Raw genomic sequence first — 19,770 nt, forward strand, 5'->3', positions numbered from 1 at the left:
CAGTCTGCGTAGCATCTCATCCACGTTGTGGAGATGTTCTTCAGCATCGCGACCCGTGATGAGGATGTTGTCTTGAAAAACCACCGTCCTTGGAATCGACTTGAGGAGGCTTTCCATATTTTGCTGAACGATCACGGCGGCTGAACGAATCCCAAACAGATATCTGTTATACTCAAACAACCCCTTGTGTGTCGTGATGGTGGTCAGCATTTTTGAATCACTCGCTGAGGTCAGGTCCAATTTTGAAAAAAGTTTGCCAGCGGATAGTGTCGCAAAGAGGTCCTCCACTCTCGGTAGCGGGTACTGGTCTTGGAGTGAGACCTGATTGATGGTGGCCTTGTAAGCGCCTCATACCCTGTCCGACCCATCCGCTTTGTGCACCGGCACGATCGGGCTCGCCCAGTCACTGAATTCAACTGGCAAGATGATGCCTTCCGTCTGCAGGCGGTCGAATTCGCATTCTATTTTTTCCCGCATCACGTACGGCACCGCTCTGGCCTTGTGGTGTACTGGCCTGGCGTCCGGGTTTATGTGAATCACTACCTTAGCCCCCATGAAAGTGCCGATGCCGGGTTGAAATAATGAGTCAAATTTGTCTAGGACCTGTGAGCATGATACTCGCTCCACAAAAGAAATGCATTGACATCGCCCCATTTTCAGTTCATGACAGCAAGCAAACTCCTCCCCAGGAGTGTGGGACCGTCCCCCGGGACAATCCAGAGTGGCAACCTGTTCTCCGAATAAAGCACCGGAATAATCTCCTTTGTATATGTCCGTAGCTGTGGATCAATCGGCAATAATTTTGGTCTCCTGGCCTTGGACACCCACAACCTTTCAAACTGGTTGATACTCATCAAGGACTGGCTGGCCTCCGTGTCTAGCTCCATTAATACTGGGATGCCATTGAGGAGCACTTTCATCATTATTGGTGGCGTCCTGGCATATGAACTGTATATGTGCTCCACATGAACTCGCTGAACTTCAGCTTCCTGTAATTTTCCACAGTATTAATTTGGCTTCGTAGGGCTTACATCGAGCTTGTCCTCCTCGTACTTCAACCTGGCTGCAGGCTTCCTGCATCTACGCGCCAAATGACCGCTGACGTTGCAGTTTCTGCAGATATATTGCTGATAGCTGCAGGCTCTGTCTGGATGTTTGCCTTCACACCTCCAGCATGAGCTGGAGGACCCATTGTTGGAAACAAAAGGTCCATTACCAGTCGATCGTCTCTGACTGTCTCTGTAACTGTCCTTAAATGCACCATTAACACGTGTTGATTGCCCCATTACTGGCCGCATTGTCCATTACAATGGCATGATTCACCGTTGAGCTATCCATTGTCTCTGTTGAATTCCCCTGTTGGGTTCGACTGCATGGTGGGACATGTCCGATTGCTCTTGTCTGCCTCGAGAACTGTGTGCCGCGTTAACAATGTTGACTCCCTGGTCATTTGCCGCATTTGAGCCAAGATTTTTGTCATACATCATTCTGGTCTCTTCCTCCCCTGAGTTAAAGTCTGGGCTGTCAGAGCCGCTTCCAAGGTCAAGTCTTTGGTCTCAATCAGTTTCCTGAAAACCCCAGCATGCTCGATGACCTCAATAAAAAAGTCTCGCATCATTTCTGCTCTGCCGGCATCTGTGACCTTACATAGGCTCGCCAGTCGCGGGAGATCTGCCACGAAGTCAGGAACACTTTGCCCTTCTCACCGCCAGTTCATGTAAAACTGGTGTCTCGCTTTGTGCATGCTGCTCGCAGGTTTAATGTGTTCCCCGATCAATTTACTGAACTCTTCGAATGTCTTGTCCCCGGCTTCTCTGGTGCTAAAAGGGCCTTCATCAGGAAGTACATTCTGGATCCACAAACCGTCGCGATGAGCCCTGCGTTTGTCGGCCGAATCCTGTCCCAAACTTTCCTTAGTGACAAAACTTTGCTGTAGTCTCTCAATAAAGTCGTCCCAATCACCACCAACACAGTACCTCTCTTCTGTGCTACTAGTGTCCATGCTCGCGTGGTTTAAATCCCAGTTTCTCGTCGCCAATGATATGTCCTTACTATACAGTATAAATAGACACGAGGCCCATACTTGAGAGAAGGTCACTCTGTGACCAGTTGTTTTTATTACCAAGATCTCAAGCGATGAAGGTGGGTGGAGCTTCCCCTTTTATACCTGAAAGTCCAGGTTAGGAGTGTCTGCCACAAGTTCACCACCTTGTGGTCAATGTTCTCAAAATGTACAACTTAGGTCAGCTTATACATGGGTTACAATGATAGTTGAATACATGACAAAATCCAGGGACCACCAACATTAAGACACCAAATCCAGGAACCACTTTCATGGTAACTCCAAATCCAGGGACCACTTGCACTGGGGCATCAAATCCAGGGGCCACTTGCATTGGACATCAAATCCAGGGACAACTTACACTGAGGCACCAATTCCAGGGACCCCTTACACTGAGGCATCAAATCCAGGGACCACTTACACTGAGGCATCAAATCCATGGACTCCTTACACTGAGGCATCAAATCCAGGGACCACTTACACTGAGGCACCATATCCAGGGACCCCTTATACTGAGGCATCAAATCCAGGGACCCCTTACACTGAGACATCAAATCCATGGACCCCTTACACTGAGGCACCAAATCCAGGGACCCCTTACACTGAGGAATCAAATCCTGGGACCCCTTACACTGAGACACCAAATCCAGGAACCCCTTACACTGAGTCATCAAATCCAGGGACCCCTTACACTGAGGCACCAAATCCAGGGACCCGTTACACTGAGGCACCAAATCCATGGACCCCTTACACTGAGGCACCAAATCCAGGGACCCCTTACACTGAGGCACAAAATCCATGGACCTCTTACACCGAGGCACCAAATCCAGGGACCCCTTACACTGAGGCACCAAATCCAGGCACCGCTTACACTGAGGCACCAAATCCAGGGACCAGTTACAATGAATCATCAAATCCAGGGACCACTTACACTGAGACTACAAAATTACAGAATTATACAGAAATGAGCCACTCGGACTAACCAGTCCGTGCCGGTGATTATGCTCTGCTTGATAATGAGATAGCCTCAGTATGGAGAATGGTCATGCCGGTGAAAGCAGCTCCAGTTAGGGGGAATGGTGGATAATGAATGAAGAGACGATGGAGGAATCAGACGGTGACTGGTGGGGCCTGGTGACAGATTATTGCCAGAAGTCCTTTTCAGGCAGGTTGATGATTAGATGTAACCAGTGCAACAACTGTATCCATCTGTTATTGTTCCAAAATACCCAAATCTAATGTCACTAATTTATTTTTCCATGAGAAATGTTGAGATTACGATGTGTTGTTGACAGAAAGAAATGAGGCTTGTGCAGGAAAGCTGGTTCCTTGAATGAACTTATTGTGAGGCTGTTTTGTGACTCGGCTCTGTGAGGTTACAAACATGAAATTGAAAAGGGCATGTCCAGTAACACTTATATTGCCAATAGTGCTTTCTAAATTAATCATTATATCCTAAGCCGAATATCCTATTGACTATCCCAATCACTAATTCCAATCCTAATCAAATCACCACAAACCACAACCACTAAACATACATCTAAACCCAGCCCCTAACCAACGCTAACAACATAAGAAATAGGGGCAACAACAGCTATCTGGCCCTTCAGCCCACCCTGCCATTCAATAAGATCTTGGCTGATCTGATCTTGGCCTCAATTCCGCTTCCCTGCCCTCTCCCCATAAACCTTGACTCCACTCTCTTTCAAAAATCACTGTATCTGCAACTTAAATATTTTCAATGACCCAGACTCCACTGTTCTTTGGGGTAGAGAATTTCAGAGATTCACAACCCTCTGAGAGAAGAAATTCCTCTTCATTTTCATTTTAATTGGGGCCCCCCTTAAGCTCAGACTTTGCCACCTAGTTCTCGATTCCCCCACAAGAAGAAACAGAGATCAGTGGGGAAGCGAAAGACCTGATACAGGAAGTATTTAAACAATTATTTTGATGCAAGAAATACTGCAAGGTATGTTAGTAACAAGTAATTGTAATCAACTAACCCATCAAAATTAGCAAAGGCAATTACAAAGATCAGAACATTTCAAAGTTGATCACATGCAGTATGTGTGGAGATCTATTAACCGCATTCAACAATCGTTAAATACAGAAAATAACAGATTTACAGTTTTAAACAAGATAGTTCTTTCAAGGGTTGGTTAAAAGGAACGTTAAATGAGTGTAAAGTGAGACACGCCGGTTCAGTCTGAGACATCCACAAGCCGGATACTCAAATGAAACAAGTTTGGGATTTGATGTGGTAAAAGATGAATTACGTGAGAAGTGAAACAAACTAGAGTAAGAAAAGGACCAAAATGGAAGGGACGGGAACATTAATGAGTCTATTTTTCTGGAGAAATCCAATATTGGACACAGGGTGTTTGAAACAATCCTGAGACAGAACATTACTGTCCAGCTCAGGGACAGGGTTATACAGAGCAGCAGGAACAATGACTGAGGGCCAGAATGAACATGTTCAGTGCCCAATGGGGGCCCAGTAAATCCTGTCCCAGTCACTGAGGTGGTCTTGGGTATTAACCCGCATTCCTCGCGATGGAGAATGTGCCGAGCCCAGACTACAGGGGCCCAGTGCGCAGGTGCGAGACCGAGCTGTGTTTGGAGCATGCGCGGTGCGTGTAATGGCGGAGCGGCTGTGGTGAAATGTGTTCCGCCAAACAGATCCTACTCCGCGGGGCGGAGGGGAGTAAAGGACCAGCGGGGAGCCGGGGAGGCTTCAGAAACAACCGGTGCCCGCCGAAAGCCCGGAATAACAACCGGAATATCGGCGGCTGCAGCCTCGAGGCTTTCTCCCGGTCACAGGCCCAGGGTAACGGCGGCCATCTTTGTACAGGAAGGCAGGGCCAGTCCTCCGCCATCTTGGTTCAGTGAGCAGCAAAGCGCATGCGCGGCCATCTTGGTAAAGTAAGAGCTGAGTTATTTTATTCTCACACCTCAGATTTCTCTCATTGTTCTGATCTCCAAAGTGTATCGTCCCAACCTTCTCAACCTGTCCTCATCAGAGAACCCCCTCCTCGCCGGAATCAACCTCTGAACAGCCTCCAGTGTAAGTATATCCTTCCTTAAACACACAGTGTTCCAGGTGTGGTCCCACCAATACCCTGCACACTTGGAGCAGGAATTCTCTGCTTAAACACACAGTGTTCCAGGTGTGGTCCCACCAATACCCTGTACACTTGGAGCAGGACTTCTCTGCTTAAACACACAGTATTCCAGGTGTGGTCCCACCAATACCCTGTACACTTGGAGCAGGACTTCTCTGCTTAAACACACAGTGTTCCAGGTGTGGTCCCACCAATACCCTGTACACTTGGAGCAGGACTTCTCTGCTTTTTATTCTATCCCCCTGACAATAAAGGCCAACATTACATTTACCTTCCTGACTACTTCCTGAACCTGCAGACTGACTTTTTGTGTTTTATGCACAAACACCCTCAGGTCTCTCTGTCCTGTAGCACTTTGCAATTTTTCTCCATTTAAATTCTAATTTGCTTTTCTATTATTTCTGCCAACGTGGATAACCTCACATTTTCCCATATTATACTCCATCTGACAAATTTTTGCCCACTCATTTACCCTGTCTATATCCCTTTGCAAATTTTGTTTGTCCTCAATTTGCTTTCCCACCTATCTTTGTATCATCAGCAAACTTGGCTACATTACACTCGGTCCCTTCTTCCAAGTCATTAATATAGATTGTAAATAGTTGAGGACCTAGCACCGATTCCTGCGGCACCCCACTAGTCACCATTTGCCAACCAGAAAAAGACCCATTTATCCCGACTCTCTGTTTTCTGTTAGTTAGCCTATCCTCTATCCATGCTAATATACTGCTCCCAACCCAGTGAGCTTTTATCTTGTGCAGTAACCTTTTATGTCCCACCTTATCAAATGCCTTCTGGGAATCTAAATACACCACATCCACTGGTTCCGCCTTATCCATCCTACTCATTATATCCTCAAAGAACTCCAGCAAATTTGTCAAACATGATTTCCCTTTCATGAAGCCATACTGACTCTGCTTGATTGAATCAAGCTTTTCCAAATGTCCCACTACTGCTTCCTTAATAATGGTCTGCAGCACTTTCCCAATGACAGATGTTAGGCTAACTGGTCTTTAGTTTCCTGCTTTTTGTCTGTCTCCTTTTTTAAATATAGGCGTTACATTTTCGGTTTTCCAATCTGTTGGGACCGCCCCAGAATCCAGGGAATTTTGGTAGATTACAACTAATGTGTCCACTATCTCTGCAGCCACTTCTCTTAAGATCCTACGATGTAAACCATCAGGGCAAGGTGACTTGTCTGCCTTTAGTCCCATTATTTTACCGAGTACTACTTCATTATGAATCGTTATTGTATTAAGTTCTTCCCTCACGATAGCCCCTTGATTATCCACTTTGGTATTACTCTCAGTGACTGAGTGTTTTACTGTAATTAAACTAATCTTGGACTGTCTCTGTCAGATATTAACTCCGGCACGGTCCCAGCAAACACTCCCACTCCCTCGTCCCTCTGATGTTTCTGCAGAATTGCTTTGTGAAGACGGGCTCATGGAGAGAAACACCCTGCACGGAATGATCCCAAATTGAGCATCTCCAAGGGACAAGGCTTGCAGCTTTAATCATTCTCTGTCCTTTCCCCCCAGGCCCAGTTCCTTTGCTCAGATTCTGATAAAAGTAAATTGGGAAAAGCGCACTTTGATTTTTACAGATTGAATTATTGCAGAGAGCTGCGCATGCGCGGTTCAGCCCCACCCTCTGTGTCATTCCCAGTGAGCAGAAGAGCACATGTGTCCTCCCCTCCCCCAGCCCTGCCTGTGATCGCCATTCACTCAGTGAGCAGAAGAAGATGGTTTAAAACAGCCAGGAATGGAGGCACCGCGGCCCCGGGGTAAGGCAGCGAGCAGCAGCCTCCTTACAGCAGCACAGCGCTTTGGGAGTGTGTCCGCAGATGGGCTCAGAGATCGGCATTGAGTCCGGGGGGAGTTCAGGGGGAGTCGGGGGCTGTGTGTAAGAGGCAGAGTGGACCAAGAATCAGTGTCAGTGTGTGGTGTGAGTGGGGGAAGGGAGAGGCCATTCTCGGGCTGTGTGTGGATAGCGTGTGTCCAGGGTAAGGGAGACAGAATGGTCAGAATCTGCTGTTTACAATCTGCTGCTTTCTCTCTCCAAACCAGGAGTGAATGTTCCTGATTCAGTTCCAATCTCACCGTGTCTGTAGTTCTTGGACAGTGAGCAGTGGAAACACACCTGTCAGTGAGGATGTGGGGAGTTTCGCAAAGTGCATCTATTGCAGGCACCAGGAGAGGAGTGTGGGAGAAGATATTTTAAAGACCAGTTATATTGTTTCGGTGAGCTGAGTTCTCCAGAACCATGTTGCTGGTGGTTGAGAGATACATTGTCGCTCCCTCATATTCTCCCCCGCATCCATCTCTTAGAACTAATAATGTTCTCGTATTATTATTCTCAGAGCAAAATTCTTCAACCAGCCAGAACAAATGTGAGCTTTCCTCCACCCGGAACACAAGTAACAGTGCAGGCAGCTCCTTCTCACACACAGTAAGTAGATTATCACTCACAGAGCGCAGAGACTCAGAACTGGCCTCAATCCTATTGTCACAGACAGCAGAAGCTGTCAGTCCCACAGTGATCCGAAGTGGCAGAGTTACATTGTGAATCTTACAGCCACATGGAGCAGTAGAATCACATGCTGTTTCACCATTGAAACAGATCACACTGACAGGTACATTAAACACACACACTCACTTGCCAGAAACTGGCAGGTAGAGAATAAAAGACAATCATCTATCAGAAAAAGTGTCCAATGGAATGTATAAACCACACTCGCATATCAGAAGCTGATGGTTACAGAGCAAAAGCCATATTCATGTTTCAGAATCTGACGGATTCAGTATTTAAACCCCCCGAACATACCAGAAGATGACAGGTGCAGAATAAAACCCACATTCCCGTAGCATAGACTGACAGATACACACACCCACATATATGAAAGTGACAGTAACAGAATAAAATCTCCACTTGCATACCAGAGAGTGAAAGGTAAAGTGTAAATCCCATGAGCACATATCGGAAAACTGAAAGGCAGTAAGTAAAATTGTTACTTGCATCTCAGAAACTGATCGGGGCAGAGTAAAACCCACACACGCACATCAGAAAAAATGACACAGAGAAGGCAAAATCTTTATTCACATATCAGAGAAATACAGGTTAAAAGTAAAATTAATTCTCATGTTCACATACTAGAGACTGGCTGATACAGAGTAAGTTCCACACTCACATAGCAGGAACTGACAGGTACTGTCTAAAACACAATCAAGTAGCAGGAACAAATAGGTACAGTCGAACATAGCAGAAACTGAGAAGCATAGATTATACCTGAACACACAACAAAACCTGACAGTTACAGAAAAATACACACACTTGAATATCAGAGACTGAGTGATGCGGTATAAAACCCACACTCACATATCAGAGGCTGACATATTACAATCCATATTCCCATAACACAAATTGACATACAGTGACATGCCCAGACTCACGTTCCAGTAATTGACAGGTACAGGGTGAAGATCTCTCTTTCATTCCAGAAACTGACAGGGACAAAGGAAAGTCCACTCACAATTAAGCAGAAACTGGCAGTTATAGAGTGAGGCCCACAATCACATGTCAGAACTTGACAGGTACAGAATAAAACCCAGACTCCCATAACAGAAATGGAGAGATACAGAGAAAGGACCACACTCATAGCAGAGACAGATAGATATAGAGTAAAACTCAGACTCATTTACCAGAGACCGACTGAGTCAGCATAAACACTCACCTCCATAACACAAATTGAGAGTTAAAAAGAAAAACGAATACTCGATCAGGAATTGGTGGTACACAGTAAAACAATACTAACATACTGGAGAATGACGGATATGGAGTAGAGCTCACATTCACATAACAGATGGATAGATACAGCGCAAAATACACATCACACACCAAGAATGGAAAGAAACATAGAAAATAGGTGCAGGAGCAGGCCATTTGGCCCTTCGAGCCTGCACCGCCATTCAATATAATCATGGTTGATCATGCAACTTCAATACCCCACTCCCGCTTTCTCTCCATATCCCTTGATCCCCTTAGCCGTAAGGGCCACATTTAACTCCCTCTTGAATATATCCAACGAACTGGACTCCACAACTTTCTGTGATAGAGAATTGCACAGGTTTACCACTCTCTGGGTGAAAAAGTTTCTCCTCATTTCAGTCCGACATGACTTACCCCTTATCCTTAGACTGTGACCCCTGGTTCTGGACTTTCCCAACATCAGGAACATTCTTCCTGCATCTAACCTGTCCAGTCCTGTCATAATTTTATATGTTTCTATGAGATTCCCTCTCATTCTTCTAAATTCCAGTGAGTGTAAGCCTAGCCGATCCAGTCTTTCTTCATATGTCAGTCCTGCCATGCCGGAAATTAGTCTGGTGAACCTTCACTGCACTCCCTCAATAGCAAGCACGTCCTTGCTCAGATTAAGAGACCAAAACTGCACATCATACTCAAGGTGTGGTCTCACCAAGGCCCTGCACAACTGCAGTAACACCTCCCTGCTCCTACACTCAAATCCTCTCGCTATGAAGGCCAGCATGCCAGTTGCTTTCTTTACTGCCTGCTGGACCTGCATGCCTACCTTCAGTGACTGATGTACCATGACACCCAGGTATCTTTGAACCTCCCCTTTTACGAATCTGTCACCATTCAGGTAATAATCTGCCTTCCTGTTTTTGCCACCAAAGTGGATAACCTCACATTTATCCACATTTTCCTGCATCTGCCATGCAATTGCCCACTCACCTAACCTGTCCAATTCACCCTGCAGCCTCTTCGCATCCTCCTCACAGCTCACACTGCCACCCAGCTTAGTGTCATCTGCAAACTTGGAGATATTACTTTCAATTCCATCGTCTAAATCATTAATATATATTGTAAATAGCTGGGGTCCCAGCACTGAACCTTGTGGCACCCCACTAGTCACTGCCTGCCATTCTGAAAAGGATCTGTTTATTCCCACTCTTTGCGTCCTGTCTGCCAACCAGTTCTGCCTCCACGTCAGTACATTACCCCCAATACCATGTGCTTTAATTTTGCACACTAATCTCTGGTGTGGGACCTTGTCAAAAGCTTTTTGAAATTCCAAATACACCAAATCCACTGGTTCTCCCTTATCCACTCTACTAGTTACATCCTCAAAAACCTCTAGAAGATTTGTCAAGCTTGATTTCCCTTTCATAAATCCATGCTGACTTGGAGCGATCCTGTCACTACTTTCCAAATGCTCTGCTATTACATCTTTAATAATTGATTCCAGCATTTTGCCCACCACTGATGTCAGGCTAACCGGTCTATAATTCCCTGTTTTCTCTCTCCCTCCTTTTTTAAAAAGTGGGGTTACATTAGCTACCCTCCAATCTATAGTAACTGATCCAGAGTCCATGGAATTTTGAAAAATGACCACCAATGTATCCATTATTTCTAGGGCCACTTCTTTAACTACTCTCGGATGCAGACTGTCAGACCCTGGGGATAAATTGGCCTTCAATCCCATCAGTTTCCCTCCAAGCATTTCCTGACTAATAAGGATTTCCCTCAGTTCCTCCTTCCCGCTAGACCCTCGGTCCCCTAGTATTTTTGGGAGGTTATTCATGTCTTCCTTACTGAAGACAGAACCAAAGTATTTGTTCAGTTGGTCTGCCATTTCCTTGTTCCCCATTATGAATTCGCCTGATTCTGACTGCAAGGGACCTACATTAGACTTCACTAATCTTTTTCTCTTCACATATCTATAGAAGCTTTTGCAGTCAGTTTTTATGTTCCCTGCAAGCTTACTCTCATATTCTATTTTCCCCCTCCTAATTACACCCTTAGTCCTCCTCTGCTGAATTCTAAATTTCTCCCAGTCCTCAGGTTTGCTGCTTTTTCTGGCCAATTTCTATGCCTCTTCCTTGGATTTAACACTGTCCCTAATTTCCCTTGTTAGCCACGGTTGAGCCACCATTCCTGTTTTATTTTTACGCCAGACAGGGATGTACAATAGTTGTAATTCATCCATGTGATCTTTAAATGTCTGCCAATGCCTATCCACCGTCAACCCTTTAAGTTTCATTCGCCAGTTTATCCCAGCCAAATCATGTCTCATACCATCGAAGTTTCCTTTAAGTTCCGGACCCTAGTCTCTGAGTTAACTGGGTTGCTCTCCATCTTAATGAAGAATTCTACCATATTATGGTCACTCTTCCCCAAGGAGCCATGCAAGACCAGATTGCTAATTAATCCTCTCTCGTTACACAAAACCCAGTCTAGGATGGCCTGCTCTCTCATAGGTTCCTCGACATATTGGTCTAGAAAACCATCCCTTATACACTCTAGGAAATTTTCCACCACAGTATTGCTACAAGTTTGGTTAGCCCAATCAATATGTAGGTTAAAGTCACCCATGATAACTGCTGTACCCTTATTGCACGCGTCCTTAATTTCCTGTTTGATGCAATCCCCAACCTCCCTACGACTGTTTGGTGGTCTGTACATAACCCCAACTAACATTTTTTGCCCTTTGATGTTTCGCAGCTCTACCCATATAGATTCCACATTATCCCAGCCAATGTCCTTACTTACTATTGCATTAACCTCCTCTTTAACCATTAACGCTACCCCACCTCCTTTTCCTTTCTGGCTATTCTTCCTGAATACTGAATACCCCTGGATGTTATGTTCCCAACTTTGGTTACTCTGAAGCCATGTCTCTTAAATCCCAATTCCATCATATCCGTTAACAGCTATCTGCGCAGTTAATTCGTCCACCTTATTACGAATGCTTCTCGCTTTGAGACTCAGAGCCTTCAGGCTTGTTTTTTTAACACTCTTTGTCCTTTTAGAATTATGTTGTAATGTGGCCCTTTTTGATACAGAATGAAACCCACAGACAATTACCAGAAATTGACAGGTACAGGATAAAATCCACCTCTCGTATCAGAAACTAACATAGAGTAAAACCCTCATCCACATACCAGAAGTGGACTGATAGAGTCAAATCCACACTCCCATACCAGACACCCACTATATAAGAAAATAAGAACATAAGAAATAGGAGCAGGAGCAGGCCATACGGCCCCTCGAGCCTGCTCCACCATTTAATACGATCATGGCTGATCCGATCATGGACTCCGGACCACTTCTCTGCTGGCTCCCCATAACCCCTTATTCCCTTATCGGTTAAGACACTGTCTATCTCTGTCTTAAATATATTCAGTGTCCCAGCTTCCACAGCTCTCTGAGGCAGAGAATTCCACAGGTTTACAACCCTCTGAGAGAAAAAAATTCCTCCTCCTCTCAGTTTTAAATGGGGGGGGCCCTTATTCTCAGATTATGCCCCCTAGTTCTAGTTTCCCCTATCAGTGAAAACATCCTCTCTGCGACTACGTTGTCAAGCCCCCTCATAATCCTATACGTTTCGAGAAATCACCTTTCATTCATTCTTCTGAATTCAATGAGTAGAGGCCCAACCTCCTCAACCTTTTCTCATAAGTCAAGCCCCTCATCTCTGGAATCAACCAACTGAACCTTCTCTCAACTTCCTTCAAAGCAAGTATATCCTTTCATAAATATGGAAACCAAAACTGCACGCAGTATTCCAGGTGTGGCCTCACCAATACCCTGTGTACATGCAGCAAGATTTCCCTGCTTTTAAACTCCAGCCCCTTTGCAATAAAGGAAAAGATTGCATTGGCCTTCCTGATCACGTGCTGTACCTGCATTCTAACCTTTTGTGTTTCATGCACAAGTACCCCCAAGTCCCGTTGGACTGCAGCACTTTGCAATCTTTCTCCATTCAAATAATAACTTGATCTTCGATTTTTTTTCAGCCACAGTGCATCACTTCACACTTTCCAAAATTATACTCCATCTGCCAAATTATTGCCCACTTACTGAGCCTATCTGTGTCCTTTGGCAGATTTTTTGTGTCCTCCTCACACATTGCTTTTCCTCCCATCTTTGTATCATCAGCAAACTTGGCTACTTACATAGAAACAAAGAAAATAGGTGCAGGAGTAGGCCATTCGGCCCTTCTCGCCTGCACCACCATTGAATGAGTTCATGGCTGAACATGCAACTTCAGTACCCCATTCCTGCTTTCTCGCCATACCCCTTGATTCCCCTAGTAGTAAGGACTTCATCTAACTCTTTTTGAATATATTTAGTGAACTGGCCTCAATAACTTTCTGTGGGAGAGAATTCCACAGGTTCACCACTCTCTGGGTGAAGAAGTTTCTCCTCATCTCATTCCTAAATGGCTTACCCCTTATCCTTAGACTGTGACCCCTGGTTCTGGACATCCCCAACATTGGGAACATTCTTCCTGCATCTAACCTGTCTAACCCCGTCAGAATTTTAAACGTTTCTATGAGGTCCCCTCTCATTTTTCTGAACTCCAGTGAATACAAGCCCAGTTGATCCAGTCTTTCTTAATAGGTCAGTCCCACCATCCAGGGAATCAGTCTGGTGAACCTTCGCTGCACTCCCTCAATAGCAAGAATGTCCTTCCTCAAGTTAGGAGACCAAAACTGTACACAATACTCCAGGTGTGGCCTCACCAAGGCCCTGTACAACTGTAGCAACACCTCCCTGCCCCTGTACTCAAATCCCCTTGCTATGAAGGCCAACATGCCATTTGCTTTCTTAACCGCCTGCTGTACCTGCATGCCAACCTTCAATGACTGATGTATCATGACACCCAGGTCTCGTTGCACCGCCCCTTTTCCTAATCTGTCACCATTCAGTTAATAGTCTGTCTTTCTCTTTTTACCACCAAAGTGGATAACCTCACATTTATCCACATTATAGTTCATCTGCCATGCATTTGCCCACTCACCAAACATATCCAAGTTGCTCTGCAGCCTCATAGCATCCTCCTCGCAGCTCACACTGCCACCCAACTTAGTGTCATCCGCAAATTTGGAGATACTACATTTAATCCCATCTAAATCATTAATGTACAGTGTAAACAGCTGGGGCCCCAGCACAGAACCTTGCAGTACCCCACTAGTCACTGCCTACCATTCTGAAAAGTACCTATTTACTCCTACTCTTTGCTTCCTGTCTGACAACCAGTTCTCCATCCATGTCAGCACACACCCCAATCCCATGTGCTTTACCTTTGCACATTAATCTCTTGTGTGGGACCTTGTCGAAACCCTTCTGAAAGTCCAAATATACCACATCAACTGGTTCTCCCTTGTCCACTCTACTGGAAATATCCTCAAAAAATTCCAGAAGATTTGTCAAGCATGATTTCCCTTTCACAAATCCATGCTGACTTGGACCTATCATGTCACCTCTTTCTAAATGCGCTGCTATGATATCCTTAATAATTGATTCCATCATTTTACCCACTACTGATGTCAGGCTGACCATTCTATAATTCACTGTTTTCTCTCTCCCTCCTTTTTTAAAAAGTGGTGTTACATTGGCGACCCTCCACTCGATAGGAACTGATCCAGAGTCTATGGAATGTTGGAAAATGACTGTCAATGCCTCTGCTATTTCCAGGGCCACCTCCTTAAGTACTCTGGGATGCAGTCCATCAGCCCTGGGGATTTATCGGCCTTCAATCCCATCAATTTCCCCAACACAATTTCCCGACTAATAAGGATTTCCCTCAGTTCCTCCTTCTTACTAGAACCTCTGACCTCTTTTATATCCGGAAGATTGTTTGTGTCCTCCTTCATGAATACCGAACCAAAGTACTTGTTCAATTGGTGTGCCATTTCTTTGTTCCCCGTTATGACTTCCCCTGATTCTGACTGCAGGGAACCTACGTTTGTCTTTACTAACCTTTATCTCTACTAACCTTTATCTCTTTACATATCTATAGAAACTTTTGCAATCCGCCTTAATGTTCCCTGCAAGCTTCTTCTCGTACTCCATTTTCCCTGCCCTAATATAACCCTTTGTCCTCCTCTGCTGAGTTCTAAATTTCTCCCAGTCCCCAGGTTCACTGCTATTTTTGGCCAATTTGTATGCCACTTCCTTGATTTTAATACTGTCCCTGATTTCCCTTGATAGCCACCGTTGAGCCACCATCCCTTTTTTTCTTTTTACGCCAGACAGGAATGTACAATTGTTGTAGTTCATCCATGCGGTCTCTAAATGTCTGCCATTGCCCATCCAGAGTCAACACCTTAAGTATCATTCGCCAATCTATCCTAGTCAATTCAGGCCTCATACCTTCAAAGTTACCCTTCTTTAAGTTCTGGACCATGGTCTCTGAATTAACGGTTTCATTCTCCATCCTAATGTAGAATTCCACCATATTATGGTCACTCTTCCCCAAGGGGCCTCGCACAACGAGATTCCTAATTAATCCTCTCTCATTACACAACATCCAGTCTAAGATGGCCTCCCCCCTAGTTGGTTCCTTGACATATTGGTCTAGAAAACCATCCCTTATTCACTCCAGGAAATCCTCCTCCACTATTGCTTGCAGTTTGGTTAGCCCAATCTATGTGCATATTAAAGTCACCCATTATAACTGCTGCACCTTTATTGCATGCACCCCTAATTTCCTGTTTGATGCCCTCCCCAACATCATTACTACTGTTTGGATGTCTGTACACAATACCCACTAACGTTTTTTGCTTTTGGTGTTCTGCAGCTCTCCCCATATAGATTCCACATCATCCAAGCTGATGACCTTCATAACTGTTGCATTAATCTCCTCTTTAACCAGCAATGCTACCCCACCTCCTTTTCCTTTTATTCTATCCTTCCTGAATGTTGCATACCCATGGATGTTGAGTTCCCAGCCCTGATCATCCTGGAGCCACGTCTCTGTAATCCCAATCACATCATATCTGTTAACATCTATTTGCACAGTTAATTCATCCACCTTATTATGGATACTCCTTGCATTAAGACACAAAGCCTTCAGGTTTGTTTTTTTAACACACTTTGTCCTTTTAGAATTTTGCTCTACAGTGGCCCCTCGGTCCCTTCTTCCAAGTCGTTAATATAGATTGTAAATCGTTGGGGTCCCAGCACTGATGCCTGCGGCACCCCACTCATTACTGATTGCCAACCCGAGAATGAACCATTTACCCAGACTCTCTGTTGTCTGTTAGTTAGCCAATCCTCTATCCATGCTAATATATTACCCCCAGCCCCGTGAACTTTTATCTTGTGCAGTAACCTTTTATGTGGCACCTTGTCAAATGCCTTCTGGAAGTCCAAATACACCACACCCACTTTATCCACCCTGGCCCATGATGTGAAGTGGAACATAATTCATTGAAAGCACCTCTGACAGTGCTGAGCAGAAACTGACCAAACAAATGTGAAAAATGAATTCCTGAATGTTTGGTATTGTACAAGACAAAAATAGAAGAATGCATTTCTTCCAAATGTCGAGGCCTGGTTTGAATGATGGATTAGTGATTTTGAGATGAGATAAAATTATAACTTTCGCAAACTGTTTAAAAATAGACTGATATTTGAGGACAAAAATATTTCATTTCAGAATTTTTTTCAACATGGTACAAGCAGAGAAGGAGTTTGATGACGTATGCCATTGCCTAAGAGAGAACTGATTTAGTTGGCTACTATTGCATATTTTCTTCTAATTTTTTTAAGTTTTGATTTGCTGTGTATTTCCACCTGTTTTGAATAACACCGAAAATGAAAATAATCATTGCATTTAGGATAAGGGGTCGGCCATTTAGGACTGAGATGAGGAGAAACTTCTTCACTCGAGAGTTGTTAACCTGTGGAATTCCCTGCCGCAGAGAGTTGTTGAGGCCAGTTCACTGGATATATTCAAGAGGGAGTTAGATATGGCTCTTACGGTTTAGGGGATCAAGAGGTATGGAGAGAAAGCAGGAAAGGCGTACTAAAGGCATGATCAGCCATGATATTGAATGGTGGTGCAGGCTCGAAGGGCCGAATGGTCTACTCCTGCACCTATTTTTCTATGTTTCTATGTTCGTTACATGCTCAAAGAATTCTAGCAAATTTGTCAAACTTAACTTCCACTTCATAAATCCATGCTGACTGTGCCTGACCGAATTATGTTTTTCCAAATGTCGTGCTATTGCTTCTTTAAGAATGAACTCTTCAACATTTTCCCAACCACAGATGTTCGGGTAACTGGGTTATAGTTTCCTGCTTTTTGTCTGCCTCCTTTTTAACCGAGTGTGGCTCTCAGTCCCCGGGCAACACCGAGTGTGGCTCTCAGTCCCCGGGCAACACCGAGTGTGGCTCTCAGTCCCCGGGCAACACCGAGTGTGGCTCTCAGTCCCCGGGCAACACCGAGTGTGGCTCTCAGTCCCCGGGCAACACCGAGTGTGGCTCTCAGTCCCCGGGCAGCACCGTGTGTGGCTCTCGGTCCCCGGGCAACACCGAGCGCGGCTCTCAGTCCCCGGGCAGCACCGTGTGTGGCTCTCGGTCCCCGGGCAACACCGAGTGTGGCTCTCAGTCCCCGGGCAACACCGAGTGTGGCTCTCAGTCCCCGGGCAACACCGAGTGTGGCTCTCAGTCCCCGGGCAACACCGAGTGTGGCTCTCAGTCCCCGAGCAACACCGAGTGTGGCTCTCAGTCCCCGGGCAACACCGAGTGTGGCTCTCAGTCCCCGGGCAACACCGAGTGTGGCTCTCAGTCCCCGGGCAACACCGAGTGTGGCTCTCAGTCCCCGGGCAACACCGAGTGTGGCTCTCAGTCCCCGGGCAACACCGAGTGCGGCTCTCGGTCCCCGGGCAACACCGAGTGTGGCTCTCGGTCCCCGGGCAACACCGAGTGTGGCTCTCGGTCCCCGGGCAACACCGAGTGTGGCTCTCAGTCCCCGGGCAACACCGAGTGTGGCTCTCATTCCCGGGGCAACACCGAGTGCGGCTCTCAGTCCCCGGGCAACACCGAGCGCGGCTCTCAGTCCCCGGGCAACACCGAGTGTGGCTCTCGGTCCCCGGGCAACACCGAGCGCGGCTCTCAGTCCCCGGGCAACACCGAGTGTGGCTCTCGGTCCCCGGGCAACACCGAGTGTGGCTCTCGGTCCCCGGGCAAGACCGAGTGTGGCTCTCTGTCCCCGGGCAACACCGAGTGCGGCTCTCAGTCCCCGGGCAACAACGAGCGCGGATCTCCGGCCCTGGGCAACACCGAGCGCGGCACTCGGGCGCTGGGCAACACCGAGCGTGGCTCTCGGTCCCCGGGCAACACCGAGCGCGGCTCTCGGGCCCTGGGCAACACCGAGCGTGGCTCTCGGTCCCTGGGCAACACCGAGCGTGGCTCTCGGGCCCCGGGCGGCGCCGGGCGCGGCTCTCGGGCCCTGGGCAACACCGAGCGCGGCTCTCGGGCCCCGGGCAACACCGGGCGCGGCTCTCGGTCCCCGAGTCAGAGCCACCGGGCCCAGCCCCTCCTCCACACCAGGAAAACAACAACTTACATTTATATAGCAGGCCCAGCAATTCCCAGGCGCTCTGTATCAGGTGGGCGCTGGATGTGGAAGTCACTCACTGGCCTCCTGTGTGGATCTGTTTGTTACATCAGTTTGAGAAGAATGAAGAGGGGGAGAAGTTGCTGGGTTTCACCCTCTGTACTTCTGGGCCCAGTGGGACCAACAATTTCCCATGTAGGCCTGTCGAGGGAGGTGGGTTCCCTTCCCTGAAGGACAGCAGTGACCCAGATGTGGTTTTATGACAATCCGGCAGCTTTCATGGTCACTTTTTTCTCGTGCCGGCCCCACACAGACTCATTCAGCTCAATTTCGCAACCTGCCTTTGTGTTTTTGTGGGTTCTCTCTCACACTCACTTTTCCTGTTTGAAATTCACTTTACAGGGTGTTAAAAGGGGAGGATTTGTAGACTGGAAGCTCAAACCAAACATCACCTCAAGATCTGACAGTCACTCGGTACATCGGGACTGGAATATCATCAGCTTTTGACCATGGAAGCAGAAGGCACCGTTCACAGTGGGGAGAAACGGTACACGTGCTCTGTGTGTGGGAAGGGATTCATTCGATCATCCGACCTGCTGAGACACCAGCGAGTTCACAGTGGGGAGAGACCATTCACATGCTCTGAGTGTGACAAGGGATTCTCTCTGTCAGGCAACCTGCTGAGACATCAGCGAGTTCACAAGTGACTGCAGGGGTTGGATTCTGCTGTTATTCACATCCCGGACTGAATCGTGATCATTCTGACAGTTGGGGTTTATAACTCCTGTAACACTGATGTTAATAACTCCTGAAATCGACTGGAGTTTAATATTTGGGATATAGACACATAAATTAGTTTTGCTTTCAACACATTGCTGTGGATTTTTGTCTTTCCCACCTGAGTGTTTAGCATCACCTGACTGGAGCTGAGAAAGGACAATCTGTGGGGAGGATCTTACGGGAAGATCAGAACTTCAGCCTGGACACAGTCCTTCAGGGCCACACACAGATCTCATTCATCTCAACTCCAATGTGTATTGGCCAACCTACTCAACCTACTCAACCATAAATCAATCCCCTCATCTCTGGAATCAACTCTGGAATCTGCAGCAGACATGAGCAAGGACTTGAGGCTTATTAAAATACACATATTTCATTACAGACAAGGTTAGACTGGGAGAAATGTTCAGTTAGATCATAAGAAATAGTAG

General features: G+C 46.4%; 1 long non-coding RNA gene across 1 annotated transcript; it reads left to right on the forward strand.

Annotated features, from left to right (window-relative positions):
• The first annotated feature begins 4,705 nt into the window (after positions 1-4,705).
• LOC139242508 (uncharacterized) lies at positions 4,706-19,427 on the forward strand. Its single transcript, XR_011589240.1, has 4 exons — positions 4,706-5,126; positions 7,254-7,427; positions 7,547-7,635; positions 18,962-19,427. It is a non-coding gene; the product is annotated as an uncharacterized lncRNA (long non-coding RNA).
• The last annotated feature ends 343 nt before the right edge of the window (positions 19,428-19,770 follow it).

Source organism: Pristiophorus japonicus, unplaced genomic scaffold (assembly GCF_044704955.1).
Source record: "Pristiophorus japonicus isolate sPriJap1 unplaced genomic scaffold, sPriJap1.hap1 HAP1_SCAFFOLD_136, whole genome shotgun sequence".
Taxonomy (NCBI): domain Eukaryota; kingdom Metazoa; phylum Chordata; class Chondrichthyes; family Pristiophoridae; genus Pristiophorus; species Pristiophorus japonicus.